Source organism: Phocoena phocoena, chromosome 1 (genome assembly GCF_963924675.1).
Source record: "Phocoena phocoena chromosome 1, mPhoPho1.1, whole genome shotgun sequence".
Classification (NCBI taxonomy): Eukaryota; Metazoa; Chordata; class Mammalia; order Artiodactyla; family Phocoenidae; genus Phocoena; species Phocoena phocoena.
In genome coordinates this window covers 40,994,633-41,022,140 of record NC_089219.1, presented here as the reverse complement: position 1 = coordinate 41,022,140, position 27,508 = coordinate 40,994,633, and the positions used below count along the sequence as shown (strand labels likewise).

The following is a 27,508-nucleotide window of genomic DNA, read 5'->3' as shown; positions in this document are numbered from 1 at the left end:
ATATCCCATTGTATATATGTACCACATCTTCTTTATCCATTCTTCTGTCAATGGACATTTAGGTTGCTTCTGTGTCTTGGCTATTGTAAATAGTGCTGCAGTGAATATTGGGGTGCATGTATCTTTTCAAATTATAGTTTTCCCCGGATATATGCTCAGGAATGGGATTGCTGGATCATATGGTAACTCTACTTTTAGTTTTTTAAGGAACCTCCATACTGTTTTCCAAAGTGGCTGCACCAATTTATATTTCCACCAACAGTATAAGAGGGTTCCCTTTTCTCCACACCCTCTCCAGCATTCATTGTTTGTAGATTTTTTTGATGATGCCCCTTCTGACTGGCGTGAGGTGATACCTCAATGTAGTTTTGATTTTCATTTCTCTGATAATTAGTGATTTTGAGCATCTTTTCATATGCCTATCGGCCATCGGTATGTCTTCTTTGGAGAAATGTCTATTTAGATCTTCTATCCAGTTTTTGATTGGGTTGGTTGTTTTTTTGGTTATTGAGTTGTATTAGTTTGTATATTTTGGAAATTAAGCCCTTGACCTTCTATGAAAGACAAAACTATGAAGACAGTAGAAAGATCAGTGGTTGCCAGATGTTGGGTGAGGGGGGGAGAGAGATGAGTAGGCAGAGCATAGAGGATTTTTAGAACCATGAAAATACTCTGATACTCTAATGTCATTATACATTTGTCCAAACCCGTAGAATGTACAACACCAAGAGTGAGCCCTAATGTAAACCAGATACTCTGAGTGATAATGATGTCTCAATGTAAGTTCAGTTGTAACAAATGCACCACTTTGTTGGAGGATATTGATAATGCAGGAGGTTATGTGTTTGTAGGGGCAGGGTTTATACAGAAAATTTCTATACCTTCCTGTCAATTTTGCTGTGAACCTAAAACTGCTTTAAAAATGCCTATGAAAACAGTAATGAAATGATTTGAAGTAAAAAAAAAATGTAAAGGAAAACTGAGATTTGAATTCTGAGGACTTTTGGCTTTATCCTAGTCATTGAGAGATAAATCAGTAATTTAGCAAAATAAAACTGGTTCCGGAGTTTCAGATTGGGAGAAGGTGGGGCAGCCAGACAGCAGGAACATTGCAATTCTTCAGCTTCTCTCAGGGGCATGATGGCTGTTAAGGACATGGGAGAGTTGGATAGGGAAAGTTCATAATATTGGGTTGGCCAAAAGGTTCGTTCGGTTTTTTCTGTACAGTGGTTCTAGTAACACTCAGTTGTCTTTAACTTCATTCAAAACAATTTTGTTAGATTGTATTGTGACAGCTGTCATATCAGCCTGAATTTAAAAAAAGACTTATCCAAATTGGTGCATTTTTGTATAGCCATTTTAATATTGAAGATGGAAGAAAAAAAGGAACATTTTCGGCATATCATGCTTTATTATTTCAAAAGAGGTAAAAATGCAGCTGAAATGCAAAAAAAGATTTGTGCAGTGTATGGAGAAGGTGCTGTGACTGATCAAATGTGTCAAAAGTGGTTTGCAAAGTTTCCTGCTGGAAATTTCTCGCAGGACGATACTCCATGGTCGGGTAGACCAGCTGAAGTTGATAGCGATCAAACTGAGACATTAATTGAGAACAATCAACGTTACACCACGTGGGAGATAGCTGTCATACTCAAAATACCAAATCAAGCGCTGAAAATCATTTGCACCAGCTTGGTTATGTTCATTGCTTTGATGTTTGGGTTCCCCATAAGTTAAGCGAAAAAAACCTTCTTGATCGTATTTCTGCATGCAATTCTCTACTTAAACGTAATGAAAATGTTCTGTTTTTAAAACAAATTGTGACGGGCGATGAAAAGTGGATACAGTACAATAATGTGGAATGGAAGAGATCGTGGGGCAAGCGAAATGAACCACCACCAACCGCACCAAAGGCCGGTCTTCATCCAAAGAACGTGATGCTGTGTATATGGTGGGATTGGAGGGGAGTTCTCAATTATGAGCTCCTTCCGGAAAACCAATTGGTTAATTTCAACAAGTACTGCTCCCAGTTAGACCAACTGAAAGCAGCACTTGACAAAAAGCGTCTGGAATTAGTAAACAGAAAACACATAATCTTCCATCAGGATAATGCAAGACCACATGTTTCTTAGATGACCAGGCAAAAAAACTGTTACAGTTTGGCTGGGAAGTTCCGATTCATCTGCCATATACACCCAACATCATACCTTTGGATTTCCATTTATTTTGGTCTTTACAAAATTCTCTTAATGGAAAAAATTTCAATTCCCTGGAAGACTATAAAAGGCACCTGGAACAGTTCTTTGCTCAAAAAAGGTAAAAAGTTTTGGGAAGACGGAATTATGAAGTTGCCTGAAAAATGGTAGAAGGTAGTGGAACAAAACGGTGAATACGTTGTTCAGTAAAGTTCTTGGTGAAAATGAAAAAATGTGTCTTTTATTTTTACTTGAAAACCGAAGGCACTTTTTGGGCCAACCCAGTAACTTCAATGACCTTCTATTTGTATGAATATCAGAGTATAATTTGAACTGCATTTTGAAGTATGGATAGGATGTCAGGCTGAGGAATTTTGTGTTTAACATATAGGTATTGGTGGAAAACAGAGATGAGAATAAGAGAGTGTAAAATGGATTGGAAGTCAGAGACCCTAGCCTGGGCCTATACAGAGCCTTGTCTGCTGTGATGCCATGAATGTAGTGAATTTACCAGGTGTAGTTAAATCTCCTTAAATGAAGGATATTAAGGCCTTTTGAGGCAAGCAGACTTGTTTTGTGAGTTCTTGGAGGTCTTTGCGTTGAGAAATACCTGTGCTAGAATCCTGATTCATGTTCTTACTTTCTGTGTGATCTTGAATCTCAACCTCTCTGAATTTCAATTCCTGATGTAAAAAATGGCAACAACAACAACAGTAATAACAACAACAATAATACTTAATTTGCAGGGCTGTTATGAGAATTAAATATATTTGTAAAGAATCTAACTCTCCAAGGTTTTTTCCCTTTAGAAGTGTGGGGAGCAAAGACTAAACCAGGACAGGTCAAGTGAAGGGGAATCTTCACGACTGAGGCAGCTTCGGGCTATATCCCTGTGACTGCTACCATCCAAGTACTGTAAAGAGGCTAAGAACTATCATAAATAGGACCCTGTAAGTATAGATCAAACCATCCCCATTGACTGTCAAAAATAAGATCACACCAGCATTAAGGCACCCAGATGAAACACACCAGCACTATCCACAGCGAAATCTATAAAGTGCTTTCAATTGCTCAGGGGATCTTTAGATACAGCATCATTTTCTCTATCTTATGGCTGACTTGGCCACCTCCACTATGAATTTTTCATGATTCCCCTGACCCAGCAGCTCTTGCCTGTGGAGAGAGTAATACAGTATTGATTTTGGAGTTAGGTTTCTGCCTTTTTTGCCACAACAGGATTTTTGTAGCCTAGAAACCTCAATCCCCTATTACTCATTAGAGACTAGGGCAACTTTTCTTAGATCTGGAATTCAGAAGGCGAACCATTTAGCTGCCAGTGTCAAAGATAGCTTTTATAGTGGAATTTTAACTTAACTCAGTAATGAGAGTAGCTGTTATTAAAAACTTCCTAACTGGACCAGTGGAGGTAGGGTTATACAGAAAGCCAAGAATACAATAGTCTTCTTTGTCTCTCTCACAATTAGAATATTTGCCTAGGCATAGCTTTCTGAATGAACCTATTAAAAATATACCAGAGGCTAAGAAAGAATGAGAAAGAAAGGAAACATAACAAGGAAATCCAGTTCATCTTTTAGTATTTTTCCTTCTGTGTAATTTTTGGAGTAGATGTCTAGGTGATTCTTATTTTCAGTGGCCCTTGGTCATATAATAGAAATGAAAAGAGGTCATGCTGTTGGTAGTTTTTATTTAAACTGCTTTTAAGAACTCATAAAATCCATATCTTACATCCTGTGAAAACTCATTCTTGGCATTGCCATGGTAACAAGACTTTTAAAAGGGAGTTAACTGAAATTTAGCTGCATATATTATTTCTTTGTGATTCATACTTCATAAAAATGCAAATGTCACACTAATACGTGTTTTACCTTAATGTTTTATATCACCATTTAGTCTTAATTGATCTAATGTTTTCCTTAATTAAATTTTGTGCTTCTTTGAATGGTTTTTTTACTCCCCTCCCCTACAATCCCCTCTTCTGTGGACCCATCAAATGATACATTTTCTACTAGGTGACATGCAATTTAGGAAACTGTCACACAGGAGATCAGTCATCCCAACTTAAGAACTCAACAAAAGATTTTGGGAAAACTGCTTGTCTTGTCTAGAAATTCAGCCTATCCTCCTGCTTAGAACTTTTGCATCTCCTTCTCTGCCCTTGTCCATCCTCTCACTGAGTCTCTCCATAAGACTGAGAAGCAGAGTATGTTGGTAGAGAAAATATTTTCAGTACATCCTGGATAAAAGTGCAGACTTCACTATTCCCTAGCTCTGTGACCTTGTGCAAGGCAGATTACTAACTTTTTTGACCCACAATGTTCTAATAGGTAAGATAGAGATAAAACAATAGTTTTGTCACAGAACATTTGTGTGGATTAGTTGCAATGTAATTTTAAAGTACTTGGCACAGTGCTTGGCACAAGCTCTGTGCTCAATAAATAATAGAGTTATCATTTATATTGTAATAATAGTACTTTGGAGGAGGTAGAGAAAATTTTATTCACCTGAATTACTTTTCTTGATAGCATCTTTACATTTATTTAGAAGATATTATGTGGTAAACTTCTTGGGATATGTAGTGAAACTCCAAGGTTAATATATTTTGCCTGAGCAGAGATGACAGATTTGCCTTTTTGTTTCAGATGGTAAAAAGGAATAAAAAATAAACAGGGGAATGGAGGGGAGAGAGCAGGTTGAGATAGTGAGATGGAGGAAGGTTGTGTACCAAATGACATGACTCATTCCATCAACTGCCAGGTATTTTGTGTTGGACAAATGCATGAAATGGTTTATGGAAGTGAGGTGTGTGTTTGTGTGTTAGAGAGAAAGGTGGTAAAGGGGATAAATTTCACATTCTGATTGTCATGGACTAGATAGAGGCAGCAAGTACTGACACAGCCCTTGAAATGAGAGGGTACCTTGAAGATCCAAGCCTCTGAGAACTCAGAGAAGAGGCATATGGACTTACATTGTCTGAGACTGGGGGCAGGGTGTGAGATGAGTTTTATCCATTTTGCCTAGATCTCTAAGAGATAGGAATGCCTCAACTAGCATCTGGATTACATAATGGTAATGTCAGCCATGCACCCCTCCGCCCCCAGTTTTATTGAGGTATAATCGACTAGTAGAATTATATATATTTAAAGTATACAAAGTAGCGATCTGAAATACATATACATTGTGAAATGGTTACCATTAACTTACATAGTTACTTTTATTTTTTTGATGAGAATGCTCTCTCAGCAAATTTCAAGTGTACAATACAGTATTATTAACTATAGTCAACATGCTGTACATTAGATTCTCAGAACTTTTTGATTTTTTAACTGAAGGTTTGTACTCTTTGACCAATATCTTCTCATGTCTCCTCCCAGCCCCGGGAAACCACCATTCTACTCTGTTTATTTCAGTCCCCATAGGCCTTAAAGTACTCTCCAGTGAAACATCTTGATAGAGTGTTTTCCTTTCATAGAGTCAGGTGTTTTTTGTTTGTTGTTTTTTTCAGAACATCTTAGTCCACAAGGATCAGAATAGACTCGTCACTTCCTGCTGAAGGATCCTCAGTATACAGGCCATCCCCAATGTCTCTTTTCCTTGCCCCTCCTCTCTTTTCCCACTGCTTTCCACCCAGATCCCTCCCTTTACCATTAGCTCAGGAAGTAGCTCTATGTACAGGGGTTTGCAAGTCAAATATTGGCTCTGCCACTAACTATCTAGATAATCTTGGGAAAGTCATTTCCTCTTTCTGATCCAATATTTCCTCATTTATAAAATGGGAAAAGATTCTATCCTTAAAAGGTTGTTGTAAGAATTAAATGAGTTAATACATTTGAAGCACATTGTACAAGACCTTACCCTTGTTATGCACTCAGTAAAAGTTAGCTCCTTCCTTTCTCTTTTGTCTGGACTTTTACAGTTGCCTCCAAGCTTCTTGAGGACAGATTATGTCACCCTCTTGCCTTTGCCTTCTTTGTATTTCCTGGCACTGTGCTTATTCCACAGAGAGGGTGCTAGACATGCCTAGCCTGTGGCATCACTTTGTCTTTCCCTCTATGTCCTCTAGTCATATTGGGTTGATTCCAACTTGTTGAATGTGCCATGTTCTTTCTTTCACTGGGTCCTCCCAGGTGTAATTTCTACCACTGAGGAACTTTGTTTCTTTTCTTTTCTTTTCTTGGCAAATTTCAGCTAGTTTTTCAAGCCTCAGCTTGGGATGGCTGTTCTTCAGAGAAGAATTCCTTGATCCTCTAAACTAAGTAAGGACTCCATTTAATACTGTCCTTGCATTTTGTACTTTTCCTGGGACATTTTTCACCCTTGTAATCATTTCACTAATTGAAATTATTAACTGAATATCTATATATTTTAAAGCTATAAACTGTTTGAGGCAGAGTTAATGTCAAATTTGTTTAGCTCATCTTTAATGACTAGCATAGTGACTGGCATGAAGAGTTCTATAAATGATTCTTAGTTGATTGACTCAACATTTTTCAGGTGAATATTGGTACCACCTGAATAAGGTGGTATGCATCTATGCTCCAGGAGTGTTAGGTGTCCAGAATAGTGATTTGTACCTAATAAACACTTGACAAATAATGACTCAAAACTGGGTTACTAAGAAAGGCAGGCCTGCATGCACTTTAATATGCAAAACAAGTGTTTTTCATTTTTAAAAACTGTCCTTGTTTCATTAGGGAATTATTTCCCAAATTGCGAGCTATAGAACACTAGTCTGAGAGCTATTAATGATTATTTGAAGCACTTTAAATTGTGTCCCCCTCTGGGAGAGTCACAATGAGCATTTTTAAAGTTTTGAGAAGTCTGGTAGTAATGGAAATGGGCCAATGTTGCTTAATCCAGGATTTCTAAAATGTATTTGATCACTGACACCTTTGTTGCCTGAACACTTGCTAACATTTAGCATAATATAAACTGTGTAGGAAACCCTGACTTAAGAAACAGCCCAATTTTTTCCCCACTTTCATTGTAAATGATGAAATATCCAGCAAGGTTATTTAAAAGTTCAAAACTTGGGCTTCCCTGGTGGTGCAGTGGTTAAGAATCCGCCTGCCAATGCAGGGAACACGGGTTTGAGCCCTGGTCCGGGAAGATCCCACATACCGCAACCAAGCCCGTGCGTCACAGCTACCGAGCCTGCGCTCTAGAGCCCGCGAGCCACAACGTCTGAGCCCATGCGGTGCAACTACTGAAGCCCACGTGCCTAGAGCCCATGCTTTGCAGCAAGAGAAGCCATGGCAATGAGAAGCCCGCACATGCAAAGAGAAGAGTAGAGTAGCCCTCACGCCGCAACTAGAGAAAGCCCACGTGTGGCAACGAAGACCCAACGCAGCTAAAAATGAATGAATGAATGAATAAATAAATAAAACAGAAAAAAAAAAGAGTTCAAAACTTTAAACTGAATAGAAAATAGGTGTCTTCTCACCAACATACTCTATAAGTCTAGAGTGATTAAAATTTCATCTTGGAAGATCCTTGAAGGTCATAAAGCTGATGTATGATATTGCATATGAAGGAGTACACCAACGTTTCTTGTAGGAGTGTACTGTGGTGGATAAGGACACAGCTCTTCAAAGCAGACTGGGGACAATCCTGGCTCTACCACTCAGGCTCTTCCTACAGGAGTTTGGCCAAAATTCCCATCCTTTTTGTGCTTGGCAGCTGCATTGTTGGTACAACAAAGATGTAAAGTAGAGTGACAGTCTGAGGATGGAGCGAGGGACAGAGATGAGAGATCCTGGGAGAGCCTATACTGAGGGCCTGTCTGTCTGGGAAGTGAGAACCCATTTTTAAGTCTCCTAGGTTGAGTTCCTCTGGGAAAAACACAGGTCTTCCCTGCTTTTTGAAAGTTTGCTTTACTCCGCTTTGCTTTTAAGAAAGACCTACATTAGTACCAGTTTTTGCTAACTAAAAGAAATTCAAGGAGGATTTTCGCTTTTACCAAAAAAAAAAAGGCATAAAGCGAAAATAGTGTTCAGCATTTGTTTTGCAGTGAGTTATTATAGAGGCAGCGTACAGCCTGAGCAGTGAGAATGGCACTGCCAAGCTCCTTCCATGGAAACTACAGTCAGCATCAAGCCACCATGGCTTTGAACCTGTCTGTAAGAGTCTGTGCCTGATCTCGATTTGTTTTGTGCATTCTTTAGTAAGATGTGGCCTAAGGTAATTGCTTCTTTGCTTTATGCCATTCTGTCTTACAAACGTTTTCATAGGAACGCTATACTTTCGGATGCGGGGGGAACCTAGTTGGATCTGAAGAAGGAAAACATCGCTATGTAATCCTGCTAGAACTGTGACTTATTTACAGAGTTAGTAAAATCATAAATATTTTGTTGCTGACAAAAGCTGTGTTTTTGTCTTTGGTTTTATTCTCAAAGCATGTATTCTAAAACTTTTCTCTTGCTCACTAATGCTATGTAATAATTGCGTTTCAAACTTAGGATATTCAGTAAAAGAAGTCACCTATCATGTCCAAAAGAGAACACTATTTAAAATAAGAAAAAAAGGGGCTTCCCTGGTGGCGCAGTGGTTGAGAATTTGCCTGCTAATGCAGGGGACACGGGTTCGAGGCCTGGTCTGGGAGGATCCCACATGCCACGGAGCAACTAGGCCCGTGAGCCACAACTACTGAGCCTGCGCATCTGGAGCCTGTGCTCCACAACAGGAAAGGCCGCGATAGTGAGAGGCCCGCGCACCACGATGAAGAGTGGCCCCCGCTTGCCACAACTAGAGAAAGCCCTCACACAGAAACGAAGACCCAACACAGCAAAAATAAATAAATAAATAAACTCCTGCCCCCAACATCTTCTTTAAAAAAAAAGAAAAGAAAAAAAATCCCAGATCTCACACTGAATATGTCATTCTCTCCTTAAGCAAATTTCAGTGACTCTGTATAGCTTACAGCAATGTTTCCAAAATGATGTTCTGTGGAACACTAGACGGTTTTTAGGTGGTCCTCAAAAAAAGTGTTTTGTAGACAAATAAGTTGAGAAAATTCAGCTTTAAGCAAATTCAAAGCTACGCTACTATAGATATTGTAAAAATAAATGTGTTTAGTTTTTAAAAAAATGCAAATTGAAAAAAATTCAGAAGGTATAAAATGGTACATGAAGAAAAGTAAGTTTCCTCTCTCTTCTGTCCTCTGGCTACATAATTTCCCCTCCTTGGAGGCAACCAATGATATTAGTTCTTTATATTTACATCCTTTCAGATATATTCATAAATAAATATACAAACTTATATATTCCTTTTTTGAAGCAACAATCTTAAATATAATACTATGTATTTTTTTTACACACTTTCTCCTTTTTTTTTACCTAACAAGTCATTTTATAGAGAGTAATAGCTAACATTTATAGAGCACTTACCATGTGCCAGGTAATCTTTGAAGGATTTTACATGTAAAAATCCATTTAATTATCAGAGCTATATATATAAGATAAATATTATTTTATCCCTATTTTACAGATGAGGAAACATAGGAACAGAGAGGTTATGTAATACTCATAAGTAACCGGTAGAACTGGGTTCAAATAGTGACAGTTTAGCTCTAGAGCCTTCATTTTCCACCACTATACCTCTCCATTACAATATGTAAGTAAATTAGTTCTGCTTTATTTTTTATAATATTTGCATAGTAGCTCATTATAGGAATATATTATAATTTGTTTAATCAGTTTTTTAATGTATGGACATTTTGGTTTTGTTCAGTATTTCCCATTATAAACAATGCTACAATGAATATTCTTGTACAAAAGTGATTTTACACATGAGCAAGTATATCTGTAAGACAAATTTCTAGAAATAGAATTACTGAATTAAAGGATAGGTGGATTTTTAATTATAATGTGTTGTCAAATTGCTGTCCATAGGATTATATTAGGTTGAACGTGATGAAATTGCTGTCTTTATAAGTCAAAAATGATAGAATATTAGCAATTTCTCATATGTATTTATTTATGCTTCCAGCAAATGTCATACCGAGAAGGGGGCTGTAGGAGCAGTATGCCTTGGTACAGGCAATCAGGGGGTGCATTTTCTAAAGAGAATGCTAAAATAATAATAAAACAGACTAAAAATCAGTCAGCTTCTTTTTTTTTTTTTTTTTTTTGAGGAAGGGGGATCTCTCCCCTTATTTTCTTTTAATTAATTTACTTTATTTATTTTTTGTTGCGCTGGGTCTTCATTGCTGTGTGCAGGCTATCTCTAGTTGCGGCGAGCAGGGACTACTCTTCGTTGCAGTGCATGGGTTTCTCATTGAGGTGGCTTCTCTTGTTATGGAGCATGAGCTCTAGAACACAGGTAGGCTCAGTAGTTGTGGCGCATGGGCTTAGTTGTTCTGCGGCATGTGGGATCTTCCCGGACCAGGGCTCGAACCCGTGTCCGCTGCATTGGCAGGCGGATTCTTAACCCCTTGGGCACCACCAGGGAAGCCCAAGTCAGCTTCTTATTGTCACAGTAAACTGGCAATTCTAAATAAAGTTAGTGACAAAATATTCCTTCATGCCAGAGGGGACTACTCCTGTCTCACTCCCTCGCTTGGTACAAACATTGCTTCCCCCTATTATCTATGGGTGTAAATTTTTGCCATAAGCATCTTTGTTGTAGACATCTTTCCTGCAAACATTTTTGCCACAAAACTAATTGGCCATAAGGCAATTTTGTTGTAGAAGATAAAATAATGAAAAATAAAAGAGGAACATTAAAAAGGACTTAGTGAAACACAAGAAATTAATACTAAAGTTAAGAAGACTTTATTGTGAAATGCAAAATATTTTAATACATTTAAAATGTGTGTAGATTCGTGGCAGTACTGTGCAAATAACTGATTTTATATTGTGGGTTGTATCTAAGCACTTGTCTTCCAAGTCTTTTGTTCATAATATTTTATACATTTCTTTTTTTCTCTTTTCTTTTCTTTTGCTTGTTGATTCATCCCCTCATTCCGCATCACACTTTTTTTTTCTCTAAAATTTCTTTCTTCATTAAGAAAGATTTCAGTTTCCAAGTATTAGGATGCATGTTTGTAACAAGCTTTGTATTGCATGTGAAAGCCTCCTACACGGTTGTTTGTTCTTGGCATAATTGTCACATGTCCTTTGATAGATGGTTCAAAGTTCTATGAGAAATGTGAGTTCAACTCTTCACCTTTGAGGCCGTTGGCCTCTTTCTCCTCCAATGCATTGTGTTTCAAAATAAGAAACCAACTTTGGGACGAATCCTCATCATCTTTCATGATTTTTGTATTGTGTTTGTCAAACCAAACTGCAGCCAGTATTTTATTTTTTAAGGCCAAATTGCTTTATGGCCAATTAGTTACACTGCAAATATGCTTGTGGCAAAGATGTTTACGGCAAAGATACAGCAAAAGCACCTAGAAAGAAATTTTGGACCCACTATAATAACATTTCTATGAATTATTTTTTTCTTTTAAAGTTGTAAAAGTTTTATTGTATCCACACTTTATATATCATAAAATTCACCTGTTTAAAATGTACAATTCAATGATTCTTAAAAACAACAACAACAGTTAGGCAGCCATCACCAGAATTCTGTTTTAGAACATTTCTACCACCCACAAAATTTCCTTTTACGCATTTTAAGTTAATGACCGTTCCCATTCCCATTCCTAGGGAACTCCAGATTTGCTTTGTGTCTCTATAAATTTCATTTTTTGGGATGTTTCATATAAATGAGATTTAAAAATATGCATCTTTGGCATCTGGCTTCTTTCAAATAGCAGAATGTTTTCAGATTTCATCCATGTTATATCACGTATCAATAGAAAATATTCTTTTGTTTCTGAATGGTATTGCATCGTATGGTTGTACCACATTTTGTTTATCCATTCACCAGTTGGTGAATGTTTATATTCTTTTGAGTTTTTGAACGTTATGAATATTGCCCCTGAGTCTTATGGTAAATTTATGTTTTACTTTTTAAGAATAATTTTCATCAAATTGATTTATCACTGTGGTTTTAATTTACATTTCCTTAATTATTAATGAGGCTGAGCAACTTTTCATGTACTTATTAGCCATTTGTGTATCTTTGGTAAAATATTTATTAAATCTTTTGCCCATTTTTAAATAGATTTGAGTTCTTATTGTTGAGTTAAAATAATTCCATATTCTGGATATAAGTCCATCATCAGATATATGATTTGCAATTATTTCCTCCAAATATTGTGTTTGTCTTTTCATTTTTGTTATGTTACCTTTTGAAGTGCAAAAGTTTTGAATTTTGGTAAAGTACAATTTATAAATTTTTTTCTTTTATGTATTGTGCTTTGGTATCATAGCTTAGAATTCTTTGCTAACCAGAGGTTATGGAAGATGTCTCCTATGTTTTCTCCTAAGAGTTTTATAAAGTTAGCTCTTATGTATAGGTCTTTGATCCAGTTTGAGTTAACTTATGTATTTGGATATCTATTTTAGCACCATTTGTCAAAAAAGATTATATTTTCCCCATTGAATTTTCTTGACACTTCTGCTAAAAATAAATTGGCTTTACATATATGGTTATAATTCTCAACTCTCAATCCTGTTTCATTGATCTATGTGCCTATCTCAGGCTAATATCCCACAGTCTTGATTACTATATCTTTGAAGTTTTGAAATCAGGTAGTATCAATTCTCAAAATGTATTCTTTTTGAAAACCATTTTGGCTTTTCTAGGTTCTTTGCATTTCTATATAAATTTTAGGATCATCTTGTCATTTTCTACAAAAAACTTGCTAGGTGTTGTATTTTGATAGGGATTGTGTTGAATCTATAGATCATTTGGGGAAAACTGCCATATTAATAATTTTGAGACTTCCAATCTGTAGACATGGAATATCTTGCCATTTATTTATATTGTATTTAATTTCTCTCAGCAATGTTTGTAGGTTTCAGTGTATAAGTCTTGTATTTCTTTTGATAATTTGATTTTTATTGTCTTCTTATTATTGAATTTTATACACACACACACACACACACACACATATATATATAATATACAAAATTAAGCAAACTATTTATTTTGCCTCATTTCACTGGCAAGAAGTGGCAAAAGCATACATGCTTTCCTTGATCCTAACCTTTGAAGGAAAGCTTTTATTTTCTTACCATTAAATATACTGGGAGCTGGGAATGTTTTATAGATGCCCTTTATCAGGTTGAGGAAATGTCCTTCTATTTCTAGTTTTTGAGAGTTTCTATAATTAATGAGTGTTGGATTTTGTTCAATGATTTTGGGGGGGTTATCTATCTGGATAATCATGTGATTTTTTGTTTTTTATGCTATTAATGTGTTGTATTATTTTGTTTTCAATGATTAAACCAACCTTGAATTCCTAGGATAAATCCCACTTGATCGTGGTGTGTAATTCTTTTCATAGGCTGATGGATCTGGTTTGATAATATTTTGCTTTTTATATTTCTTCCTATTTTCAAGAAGAATATTGGTCCATAGTTTTCTTTCCTTCTGATGTCTTTGTCTAGCTTTTGTATCAGGCTAATACTGGCTTCAAAGAAGGAGTTGAAAAGTGTTCCCTCCATCTCTGATTTAAGAAAGATTTTCTAAAAGTTTGGTATTATTTACTCTTTAAAGATTTGGTAAAAATTTACCTGGGCCTGGGATTTTCTTTGTGGGAAATTTTCTAATTACAGATCCAACTTTTTACTTGATATAGGTCTATTCAGATATTCTGTTTCTTCTTGAGTTAATGTATTTTTCAAAGAACTTGTCAATTTCATTTATGTTGTCTAATTTATTTAAAAATATGTTTCATAATAATACCTATAGTTCTTTTAATTTCTGTTTGATTGGTATTGATATCCCTTCTTTTATTCCTGATTTTAGTGATTTGTGTCTTTTTTTTTCTTGGTCAGTCTCATTAAAAGTTTGTCAATTTTATTGATTTTTCAAAGAAACATATTTTGATTTTATTGATTTTTTGTATTGTTTATTTTATTTTCTATTTATTTGACCCCCTCCCCCATCTCTATTATTTCCCTTCTTCTTACCTTGGGTTTAGTTTTCTCTTTTCTGATTTTTTAACACAGAAGTTTAGGTTATTGATTTGAGACCATTCTTATTTTTTGATGTAGTCATTTAAAGATATAAATTTCCCTCTAGGCAGTGTTAAGTTACATACCATAATTTGTTATGTTTTGTTTCCATTTTTACTTACTTAAAATATTTTCTAATATCTCTTTAGATTTATCTTTTGACCCATAGGTTATTTAGCAGCATATTGTTTTACTTTCCGGGGAATTTCCATAGTTCCTTCTATTGTTCATTTCTAATTGATGATCTTTTGTCTGTGAATATCCTATATTATACGAGTTAAGTTTTATTCATTAATTATTTAACATGTCTTTATCCCTTTAAGGGAAATATTACTTTATAAAGAGTTAATGGTAGTAATGGGAAGATACTGAAATGGACTAAGGTTTCTTGTGGGTATTAGAATGATGGTCTTGTCTTTATTACACTAATATTCTCTTCTATATTAATTTTTCTATTTACTGATTTTGATTATATTGTTCTAATGTAAAAATTTTGAATTTTGAGGAAATAGAAAACAATCTCTCTTAATTTCTCCACCAAGAGACAACTCCTATGAACTTTTCAGTGTCTTTCTTTTCCTTCTGTCCCTTCATTTCCATTCAGTGAGCAATTGATTAAAGAACTAGTTCCCTTGTTCTTAGAATTGGGCTCTTTTACTTTCTCCTTTTCTATGCATATCCTTTTACACTGATGTGTTGTATTCTGCATGTAATTATCTGTTCTACATTTTCATTAAATTTCGTATTCTGAATTTTCCCTATGTCATTACATATTCTTTGTCAACATTATTTTAATAATTATATTACATTTATGAATGTGCTATTATTTATTTATTCCTTATCTTTTTACTTTATTCCTCTTTTTTTTTAACATCTTTATTGGAGTGTAATTGCTTAACAATGGTGTGTTAGTTTCTGCTTTATAACAAAGTGAATCAGTTATACATATACATATGTCCCCATATCTCTTCCCTCTTGCATCTCCCTCCCTCCCACCATCCCTATCCCACCCCTCTAGGTGGTCACAAAGCACCGAGCTGATCTCCCTGTGCTATGTGGCTGCTTCCCAGCTATCTGTTTTACGTTTGGTAGTGTATATATGTCCATGCCACTCTCTCACTTTGTCCCAGCTTTACCCTTCCCCCTCCCCATATCCTCAAGTCCATTCCCTAGTAGGTCTGCATCTTTATTCCTGTCTTGCCACTAGGTTCTTCTGACCAATTTTTTCTCTTCTTTTTCTTTTTTTAGATTCCATAAATATGTGTTAGCACATAGTATTTGTTTTTCTCTTTCTGAGTTAATTCACTCTGTATGACAGTCCCTAGGTCCATCCACCTCACTACAAATAACTCAGTTCCGTTCCTTTTTATGGCTGAGTAATATTCCATTGTATATATATGCCACATCTTCTTAATCCATTCACCTGTCGATAGACACTTAGGTTGCTTCCATGTCCTGGCTATTGCAAATAGAGCTGCAATGAACATTTTGGTACATGACTCTATTTGAATTATGGTTTTCTCAGGGTATATGCCCAGTAGTGGGATTGCTGGGTCGTAAGGTAGTTTTATTTTTAGTTTGTTAAGGAACCTCCATGCTGTTCTCCATAGTGGCTGTATCAATTTACATTCCCACCAACAGTGCAAGAGGGTTCCCTTTTCTCCAAACCTTCTCCAGCATTTATTGTTTGTAGATTTTTTTTTTTTTTTTCTGTATGTGGGCCTCTCACTGTTGCGGCCTCTTCCGCTGCAGAGCACAGGCTCCAGACGTGCAGGCTCAGCAGCCATGGCTCACAGGACCAGCCACTCTGCAGCACATGGGATCCTCCCGGACCGGACCACGAACCCACGTCCCCTACATTGGCAGGTGGACTCTCAACCACTGCGCCACCAGGGAAGCCCCTGTTTGTAGATTTTCTGATGATGGCCATTCTGACTGGTGTGAGATGATATCTCATTGTAGTTTTGATTTGCATTTCTCTAATGATTAATGATGTTGAGAATTCTTTCATGTGTTTGTTGACAATCTGTATATCTTCTTTGGAGAAATGTCTAATTCCTCTGCCCATTTTTGGATTGGGTTGTTTGTTTTTATGTTATTGAGCTGCATGAGATGATTATAAATTTTGGAGATTAATCCTTTGTCAGTTGCTTCATTGGCAAATATTTTCTCCCTTTTTGAGGGTTGTCTTTTGGTCGTGTTTATGGTTTCCTTTGCTGTGCAAAAGCCTTGAAGTTTCATTAGGTCCCATTTGTTTATTTTTGTTTTTATTTCCATTACTCTAGGAGGTGGGTCAAAAAGGATCTTGCTGTGATTTATGTCATAGAGTGTTCTGCCTGTGTTTTTCTCTAAGAGTTTGATGGTGTCTGGCCTTACATTTAAGTCTTTAATCCATTTTGAGTTTATTTTTCTGTATGGTGTTACGGAGTGTTCTAACTTCATCCTTTTACATGTACCTGTCCAGTTTTACCAACACGACTTATTGAAGAGGCTGTCTTTTCTCCACTTTATATTCTTGCCTCCTTTATCAAAGAAAAGGTGACCATATGTGCATGGGTTTATCTCTGGGCTTTTTATCCTGCTCCATTGATCTATATTTCTGTTTTTGTTCCAGTACCATACTGTCTTGATTACTGTAGCTTTTTAGTATAGTCTGAAGTCAGGGAACCTCATTCCTCCAGCTCCATTTTTCATTCTCAAGATTGTTTTGGCTATTCGGGGTCTTTTGTATTTCCATACAAACTGTGAAATTTTTTTGTTCTAGTTCTGTGAAAAATGCCAGTGTTAGTTTGATAGGGATTGTATTGAATCTGTAGATTGCTTTGAGTAGTAGACTCATTTTCACAATGTTGATTCTTCCAATCCAAGAACATGGTATATCTCTCCATCTATTTGTGTCATCTCTAATTTCTTTCATCAGTGTCTTATAATTTTCTGCAGACAGGTCTTTTGTCTCCTTAGGTAAGTTTATTCCTACATATTTTATTCTTTTTGTTGCAGTGGTAAATGGCAGTGTTTTCTTAATTTCACTTTCAGATTTTTCATCATTAGTGTATAGGAATGCCAGAGATTTCTGTGCATTAATTTTGTATCCTCCTACTTTACCAAATTCATTGATTAGCTCTTGTAGTTTTCTGGTAGCATCTTTAGGATTCTCTGTATAGTACCATGTTAACTGCAAACAGTGACAGCTTTCCTCTTTCATTCCCAATTTGGATTCCTTTTATTTCTTTTTCTTCTCTGATTGCTGTGGCTAAAACTTCCAAAACCATGTTGAATAATAAGGGTGAGAGTGGGCAACCTTGTCTTGTTCCTGATCTTAGTGGACATGCTTTAAGTTTTTCACCATTGAGGATGATATTGTCTGTGGGTTTGTCATATATGGCCTTTATTATGTTGAGGAAAGTTCCCTCTATGCCTACTTTCTGCAGGGTTTTTATCATAAATGGGTGTTGAATTTTGTCAAAAGCTTTCACTGCATCTATTGAGATGATCATATGGTTTTTCTCCTTCAATTTGTTAATATGGTGTATCAAGTTGATTGATTTGTATATGTTGAAGAATCCTTGCATTCCTGGGACAAACCCCACTTGATCACAGTGTATGATCCTTTTAATGTGCTGTTGGATTCTGTTTGCTAATATTTTGTTGAGGATTTTTACATCTATGTTCATCAGTGATATTGGCCTGTAGTTTTCTTTCTTTGTGACATCTTTGTCTGGTTTTGGTATCAAGGTGATGGTGGTCTCATAGAATGAGTTTGGGAGTGTTCCTCCCTCTGCTGTATTTTGGAAGAGTTTGAGAAGGATAGGTGTTAGCTCTTCTCTAAATGTTTGATAGAATTTGCCTGTGAAGCCATCTGGTCCTGGGCTTTTGTTTGTTGGAAGATGTTTAATCACAGTTTCAATTTCAGTGCTTGTGATTGGTCTGTTCATATTTTCTATTTCTTCCTGGTTCAGTCTTGGAAGGTTGTGGTTTTCTAACAATTTGTCCATTTCTTCCAGGTTGTCCATTTTATTGGCATAGAGTTGCTTGTAGTAATCTCTAATGATCCTTTGTATTTCTGCAGTTTCAGTTGTTACTTCTGCTTTTTCATTTCTAATTCTATTGATTTTAGTCTTCTCCCTTTTCTCCTTGATAAGTCTGACTAATGGTTTATTAATTTTGTTTATTTCTCAAAGAACCAGCCTTTAGGTTTATTGATCTTTGTTATCATTTCCTTCATTTCTTTTTCATTTATTTCTGATCTGGTCTTTATGATGTCTTTCCTTCTGCTAACTTTGGGGTGTTTTGTTCTTTCTCTAATTGCTGTAGGTGTAAGGTTAGGCTGTTTATTTGAGGTGTTTCTTGTTTCTTGAGGTAGCATTGTATTGCTATAAACTTCCTTCTTCGAACTGCTTTTGCTGCATCCCATAGGCTTTGGGTCATTGTGTTTTCATTATCATTTGTTTCTAGGTATTTTTTGATTTCTGCTTTGATTTCTTCAGTGATCTCCTATTTATTAAGTAGTGTGTTGTTTAGCTTCCATGTGTTTCTATTTCTTACAGATTTTTTCCTGCAATTGATATCTAGTCCCATAGCATTGTGGTCAGAAAAGATATTTGATAGGATTTCAATTTTCTTAAATTTACCAGGCTTTATTTGTGACCCAAGATATGATCTATCCTGCAGAATGTTCCATGAGCACTTGAGAAGAATGTGTATTTGTTGTTTTTGGATGGAATGTCCTATAAATATCAATTAAACCCATCTTGTTTAAACTATTAATTAAAGCTTGTGTTTCCTTATTTTTTTTCATTTGAATCATCTGTCCATTGGTAAAAGTGGGGTGTTAAAGTCCCCCATATATTGTGTTACTGTCGATTTCCCGTTCTTTGGCTGTTTGTATTTGCCTCATGTATTGACGTTCTCCTATGTTGCGTGCATAAATATTTACAATTGTTATATCTTCTTCTTGGATTGATCCCTTGATCATTATGTAGTGTCCTTCTTTGTCTCTTATAATAGTCTTTATTTTAAAGTCTATTTTGTCTGATAAGACGATTGCGACTCCAGCTTTCTTCTGATTTCCATTTGCATGGAATATCTTTTTCCATCCCCTCACTTTCAGTCTGTATATGTCCTTAGGTCTGAATTTGGTCTCTTGCAGACAGCATATATATGGGTCTTGCTTTTGTGTCCATTCAGCCAGTCTATGTCTTTTGGTTGGTGCATTTAATCCATTTACATTTAGGTAATTATCTATATGTATGTTCCTATTACCATTTTCCTAATTGTTTTGGGTTTGTTATTCTAGGTCTTTTCCTTCTCTTGTGTTTCTTGCCTAGAGAAGTTCCTTTAGCATTTGTTGTAAAGCTGGTTTGGTGGTGCTGAACTCTCTCAGCTCTTCCTTGTCTGTAAAAGTTTTAATTTCTCCATCAAATCTGAATGAGATCCTTGCTGGGTAGAGTAATCTTGGTTGTACGTTTTTCTCCTTCATCACTTTAAATATGTCCTGCCACTCCCTTCGGGCTTGCACAGTTTCTCCTGAAAGACCACCTGTTAACCTTATGGGGATTCCCTTGTGTGTTATTTTTTGTTTTTCCCTTGTTGCTTTTAATATTTGTTATTTGTATTTAATTTTTGACAGTTTTGATTAATATGTGTCTTGGCTTGTTTCTCCTTGGATTTATCCTTTATGGGATCCTCTGTGCTTCCTGGACTTGATTAACTATTTCCTTTCCCATATTCGGGAAGTTTTCAACTATAATCTCTTCAAATATTTTCTCAGTCCCTTTCTTTTTCTCTTCTTCTTCTGTGACCCCTATAATTTGCATGTTGATGCATTTAATGTTGTCCCAGAGTTCTCTGATACTGTCCTCATTTCTTTTCATTCTTTTTTTTTATTATGCTCTAATCAGTTATTTTCAGTATTTTACCTTCCAGGTCACTTATCCGTTCTTCAGCCTCGGTTATTCTGGTATTCATCCCTTCTAGAGATTTTTAAATTTCATTTATTGTGTTGTTCATCATTTTTTTGTTGGCTCTTTAATTTTTCTAGGTTCTCGTTACATGTTTCTTGTATTTTCTCCATTCTATTTCCAAGATTTTGGATCATCTTTATTATCATTATTCTGAAATCTTTTTCACGTAGACTGCCTATTTACTCTTCATTTGTTAGGTTTGGTGGGGTTTTGCCTCGCTTCTTCATCTGATGTGTGTTTCTCTGTCTTCTCATTTAGCTTAACTTACTGTGTTTGGGGTCTCCTTTTCACAGGCTGCAAGTTCATAGTTCCCGTTGTTTTTGGTTTTTGTCCCCAGTGGCTAAGGTTGGTTCAGTGGGTTGTGTAGGCTTTCTGGTGGAGGGGAGTAGTGACTGTGTTGTGGTGGATGAGGCTGGATCTTGTCTTGTGGGCTGGTGAATGTCTGGTCATGTGTTTTGGGGTGTCTGTGGCTGTATTATGATTTTAGGCAGCCTCTGCACTAATGGATGATGTTGTGTTCCTGCCTTGCTAATTGTTAGGCATAGGGTGTCCTGCACTGTAGCTTGCTGGTCGTTGAGTGGAGCTGGTTCTTGGCGTTGAGATGGAGATCTCTGGGAGATTTTTGCCGTTTGATATTACATGGAGCTGGGAGGTCTCTTGTGGACCAGTGTCCTGAACTTTGTTCTCCCACCTCAGTGGCACGACCCTGATGCCTGGCTGGAGCACCAAGAGCCTGTCCTCCACATGGCTCAGAATAAAAGGGAGAAAGGAAAGAAAGAAAGAAGAAGATAAAATAAAATAAAGTAAAATAAAATAAAGTTATTAAAATAAAAGGTAATTATTAAGAAAAAAAACTTTTTTAAGTAATAAAAAAAAACGGACAGACAGAACCCTTGGACAAATCGTATAAGCAAAGCTGTACAGACAAAATGACACACAGAAGCATACACATACACACTCACAAAAAGAGAAAAAGGGGAAAAAAATATATATATCGCTGCTCCCAAAGTCCACCTCCTCAATTTGGGATGATTTGTTGTCTATTAGGTATTCCACAGATGCAGGTCACATCAAGTTGATTGTGGAGATTTAATCCACTGCTCTGGAGGCTGTTGGGAGAAATTTCCCTTTCTCTTCTTTGTTTGCACAGCTCCCGGGGTTCAGCTTTGGATTTGGACCCCCCTCTGCGTGTAGGTCACCTGAGGGCGTCTGTTCTTCGCTCAGACAGGACGGGGTTAAAGGATCAGCTGATTCATGGGCTGTGGCTCACTGAGGCTGTGGGGAGGGAGGGGTACGGATGTGGGGTGAGGCTGGTGTAACGTTGCAACAGTCTGTGGCCTTCCGTGCATTCTCCCAGGGAAGTTGTCCCTGGATCACGGGACCCTGGCAGTGGCGGGCTGCACAGGCTCCTGGGAGGGGAGGTGTGGATACTGACCTGTGCTTGCTCACAGGCTTCTTGGTGGCTGCAGAAGCAGACTTAGCATCCCATGCCCGTCTCTGGGGTCCGCGCTGATAGCCAAGGCTTGCGCCCGTCTCTGGAGCTCTTTAAGGGGGCACTCTTAATCCCCTCTCCTTGCGCACCAGGAAACAAAGAGGCAAGAAAAAGTCTCTTGTCTCTTCGTCAGCTCCAGGCTTTTTCCCGAACTCTCTCCTGGCTAGCTGTCTTGCATTAGCCCCCTTCAGGCTGTGTTCACGCAGCCAACCCCTGTCCTCTCTCTGGGATATGACTGAAGCCCGAGCCTTAGCTCCCAGCTCCCACCTGTCCCAGCGGGTGAGCAGACAAGCCTCTCGGGCTGGTGAGTGCTGGTCAGCAGCAACCCTCCATGCGGGAATCTCTCCACTTTGCCCTCTGTACCCCTATTGCTGCTCTCTCCTCCATGGCTCCGAAGATTCCCCCCTCCGCCACCTGCCGTCTCTGCCCGCGAAAGGGCTTCCTAGTGTGTGGAAATCTTTCCTCCTTCACAGCTCCCTACCATTGGTGCAGGTTCCATCTCTATTCTTTTGTCTCTGTTTTTTCTTTTTTCTTTTTCCCTACCCAGTTACGTGGGGGAGTTTCTTGCCTTTTGGGAGGTCTGAGGTCTTCTGCCAGCATTCAGTAGGTGTTCTGTAGGAGTTGTTCCACATGTAGATGTATTTCTGATGTATTTGCGGGGAGGAAGGTGGTCTCAGTGTCTTCCTCTTCTGCCATCTTGAAGCTCCTCCCCCCTCTTTATTCCTTAGTATTACTGGAGTTTTTTGCTACTATAAATACTATTGTAGTGAGCATCTTGATCAAAGAAGCTTGTCCTTGTATTATCTCCTTAATGATAGCTTCTTAGAATTGGAATTACTGGAGCAAAGGATATATAGCTCTTAAACCATTTCTATACCATTTAAAAATAATTAATTACTTTATTTTGGGTATAGTGGCTTTCATATAGATGGCTTTAGAATATTGCAAGGGGTATGCTTTTGTATCTCATTCAGGGTCATGCAGATACACAAAAGAATGCCCCATCAACCCCTTACTACATGAGTAAGTCTGCCAATTAAGAGTCAAAATAGGCATCTCATGGGATCCATTTGTGGCAAAATAAAAATAAAGAAGAGTGGATTTTTTCCTATTTAAGTAAACACAAATGTTCAGTGCTACACAGGACTTTCTTGAGTCTGCCAACAAGTTTGAATTAATGTTAATTGAAAGTCAGAATCTCACATTTGTTTGAGACTGATACTACGCATTCCTTTGTCTCAGTAAGAAACTAGCATTGTCTCCAGCATTTAAATAGTGTAGACAAAGCTATATTTTCCAATTTCATGCAATTATAAACTTGATTACATGAAATATTATATAATTGCCATTTTAATTGATGTTTTATTTTTCCCATTGATGTACACTCAAGTGATTTGCATATAACTTTTGTGTTTTCCCCTGAAATGTCAATAAGTCGTAAGATAATGCTGAAATGAATACTCTTCTATTTGGTTCTCTCTGAATTCATGGTTTATCAATTATGCAGTTTTCAACCGTAGGTAGTTCTGTTGAGACAGTTATGGTATCGTGCAAAGGGGAATTAACATTTATTAAAGAACCTAATGATCTGAATGCAAGCTTCCTTTTGGGTTCAGGGTACAGTGATGCTTCCCTGATTATAGTCTGAGTTTTCCTTTAGTCATATAATTAAGATTGGAAATTCATATCCAGATTCTTAGAGGTTGGGAACAGTGGAATTAGTAGGCTTCACATCATCCTTTGATTTGAAACTATTCATACTAAACAAGATTAGAAAAAAAAAGAGTGCTCTTTCTAGTCCAACCCAGCTACTGGACTTCCCTATTTTGGGGTTGAGCTCCTAAGCCACAGCTAGTAATAAAATAGCCTCCCCACTGGTAATTATCTTTTGTATGCATATATCTTTTTTCCAGGGTCTCTTGGAAATGAGTGATTTATTGAGGGAAGAATTAGCATGTACTTTGCACCCCTGGACAAATACCATCTTAAATACATACTAATTTCACCCGTATTTCTTACATAGTTGAACCACATATTTCTTTTCTTTCTTTTTTTTTTTTGTATTTCTGAACCACGTATTTTTATATCACAACCTGGACTCACAAACTTATGTGGTCTTGGTTAAATTGATAAATTCCCATGTGTCTCATGTCCTGGGATTATAATATGAGTTATTTCAGTGATGATTTAATGATATCATCCATTTAGGAACTCCTTGAGGAGACAGATATTTTCTTCATTGCTAAATCTCTGGTACATAGTATAGTGTGTGGCATATGTCAGTGATCAGTGCATGCTTGTTGAATTTTGAACTCAAGAAAGATATAGGCACATGTAAGGGAATGATCCAGAATGTCTAGGTTGGGGTTATGAGTGAGCAGGTGTTGACCAAGGATTAGGGATCTCACCTTAAAGTGTTTGGTTTAGTCAACAACCTTGGAGTGCTGCCTCTGGAATGTGGATTATGGTAGATCAGATTCTTGCTGGGTCTTAAGCAGAAAAGCATTCCTAATTCCTTCTATGCCTTGAGCAGAGCTATGTCTTCATAGTCACTGATATGTTGATTTAATGATTCACAAGCATTCTCTGAGTGTCTGCTCTATGCTAGAATCTGTATTCAGTACTGAGAATACAACAACGAATGAGGTGGACCCAATCCCTGCCCTTGAGGAGTTTGATGTGCAGATTGCACCATCTACAAATAGATGTACTGCAGTATCACAGGACAGTGGGGCACAAAGGTAGAAGTGATGTGTTAAACCCCAGGGGAGCATTGCTTTGAGAAAGGAAGATATTTTTCAGGCTTAGATATGGAGTTCAAGGGCATTTCTGCTGAGAAAAGTGTTATAAGGAAGGACGTAATGGTCTGACACAGCTCAGTTTGCTTGGAATCAAATATTAGTTCAGCTTGGCTGGAACATGTGGTGTAAAAGAAGGGTGTGGAGCCTGGTGAGAAATGAAGCAGGATACATAGAGTAAGATCAAGTATTTATCCTTTTGTGTGGGGGACCATTGAAAGGTTTTAAAAAGGGAAACAATATAGCCAGATTAAAGATTTTATTTTTGTCATGAGAAGTTTTAGAATCTCCAAATTTGTTTCTTTGTTATATTTGATTCTTAAAAAAGAAGTCACTGCCTCGCTGGATCATGAAGCTGGGGGCCAGAAGCAGAAGGAAACTCTGACAGAGGTGAGGTTTGCAAACAACAAGTTCCTATTGTGGCGACTAATATTTTAAAATCTGGTGTTTGTGCTATTTTTCTTATTATATATACCTGTTGGGTTGCCAAGAAACTGTTTAGCAACATGGTGCCAGACTTTCTATTCAGATATTTGCTCTTCACTCCCCTTGTAATTAGTGGCAAAGAATAGAATCTTTTATATACAGAGTTCTAGTCAGAAAGTATTTAGTTTAGTTCAAACAAACATTTATGGATGGATATTAGATGCATGCATACTATGTAAAGCCATTGTGTTGGGCATAAGTGCTACAGAGAGGAATAAAACATGAATCTTGCCCTGAAAGAGCTAGTAGTCTTGAGTGGGAGTTAGGCAAATAAATGGTCAGTTGTCATATGAGATGAGAGTGACAATAGAGGTAAGCCACAGGGGCTGTGGGAGCAAGAAAAGGGGCCCCTGACACAGACTAGGGAGGGTAGGGAGGCACCCAGAGTAGGTGGTCTCTGAGCTAAGGCTTTAAAGAGGAGTCGAAATGGAATGAGCCATTGGAGAAGGGGAGGAAGAAGGGAAAAATTGGAGAATGGGTGAGAGTTTCTATACTGAAAGAACTCGATGAGTAGACACAAAGGTAAGGGAGACACTGTTGTATGTATAATTGCACAAGTAATTTAATATAACTCAATTGGTTTTATGATACTGGTTACTAGGGGACCAAGTACTCAGAATTAAATTCTGATTTGTTTCAAGGAGGTACTGCTATAATGAAAATAGCACTGCCCTTGGAATAAGGCATTCACTTATTCATTCATTCATTCATTTATTCTCTAAGCAATTATAGATGACTGTTGCATGCTAGAAACTGTGTCTATGCTTTATCTAACTGTAGGAAGTTGACAAGGCTCCTAATTTTTCTAAGCCTTACTTCCACATCTGGAAAATAGGGCATAAATATTAGGTTCATAAGATTGTTTTGAAGATTAAAATAGATTGTGAATATTTTCACAAATTCTAATGTTCTATACTAACATTTTTATATTAACAATGTTACATGTAAGAAGGTTATCTTTTTTTTCAGTTTTTCCACATTTATTTTTATTTTTTTATTTATTATTATTTTTAAAAAATCTTTGTTGGAGTATAGTTGCTTTACAATGGTGTGTTAGTTTCTGCTTTATAACAAAGTGAATAAGCTATACATATACATATATCCCCATATTTCCTCCCTCTTTTGTTTCCCTCCCACAAGAAGGTTATCTTGATGGACTAAAATAAAATCTGTTTTTGAGAGAGGAAACTCATAGAAGTCAAAGAGGAATAATAGCATGGTCATTCTCTAGGCATATCCTAATGCATTGAATCTAGCAGATTAAAACAAAACAAAAAAAATTCCCAAGGGGTATCTTCGATTCTTTAGCAACCCTATCTCTTGGAACTTGATTTTTCCCCCTACTATATAATGAGGATAAGAATAAGTATCTCACAGGGTTTATATGGACATTAAATGAGAAAATATATATGAAAGAAATAATTTATGTCAGTGTTTGGTTTCAATAAATATTTGTATCTTCTGAGTCTGAGCAAATAAATATTTGTATCTTCTGAGTCGGTGCTTTGCTTTAGAGGTGTAAATAAGCAAAGGTATCATTTTATAGTTTGTGATTACCAGTTTGGTGAAGGTAGAGAATTGTCATATATAGTACCAATACTTTAAGTATATAATGTTTGGGGGGGGGAAGGTGGGGATTATTTTTGCCGTGTTTGATTCTCAAAGGTAAGTTTTAGGTTTCTCCATCGTGATTGTGACTTTGTGACCTCAGTCATATTTCTTAAACTTTTATTTCTCATCTGTGGAATAGGAGTAACAACAGTAGCTACCTCATAGAGTTATACAGATGAGATAAAGCATATAAAGTACTTCAATGCTTAAGTACAGTGCCTGATAAAGGCAGACATACTTTGAAGCTAGTGAAGCTTAAATCTCAGAGTCCTTCATTTGTATGGATCCCCTCCAAGGCCCTGTTCCTGATTACGTATTCATAATTTTGTATTCTTTTCCTTAAAGTGGACCCCCATAAGCTTTTGACACCGCAAATACTGAATTTACCTCTGATAAATTTTAGGGGAAAACTAAAGGGAGCTAAGTATGTTATTTCTAGAGAAGAAAGCAAGATTGTTGATTAGAGCATTATCAGAGGATCTAGAGATCCCTGTGAAACAAATCATTGGTTTCTAAGATGACATGTAGTACCTCAAGGAGTCAAGAATATTTAATAAAAAGTCAACTCGTCTCTTGGGAATGATAATATGAAAAGACTACGTTATATTGTCAGTGCTGGCAACACTGAGGGATATACCAGATTTAGGGTTCATTTCAAGCCCCAAATTAAGTGATTTGAATAATCTTATTTTTTTATTACAGGATAATGTCAAGGATTACCAAATGCATTTTAGTCACATTGGCATTTAAAAAAAAAATTATAGGAGTATAACTGCTTTACAACGTTGTGTGTTTCTGCTGTACAGCAAAGTGAATCAGCTATATGTATACATATATCCCCTGTTTTTCGGATTTCCTTCCCATTTAGGTCACCGCA

The 27,508-nt window shown here is 36.9% G+C and overlaps 1 protein-coding gene across 1 annotated transcript in view; it reads left to right on the top strand.

Moving 5' to 3' along the window:
- Nucleotides 1-27,508, top strand: part of AGBL4 (AGBL carboxypeptidase 4) — a 1,274,144-nt gene that overhangs the window by 220,848 nt on the left and 1,025,788 nt on the right. The window lies entirely within an intron of this gene.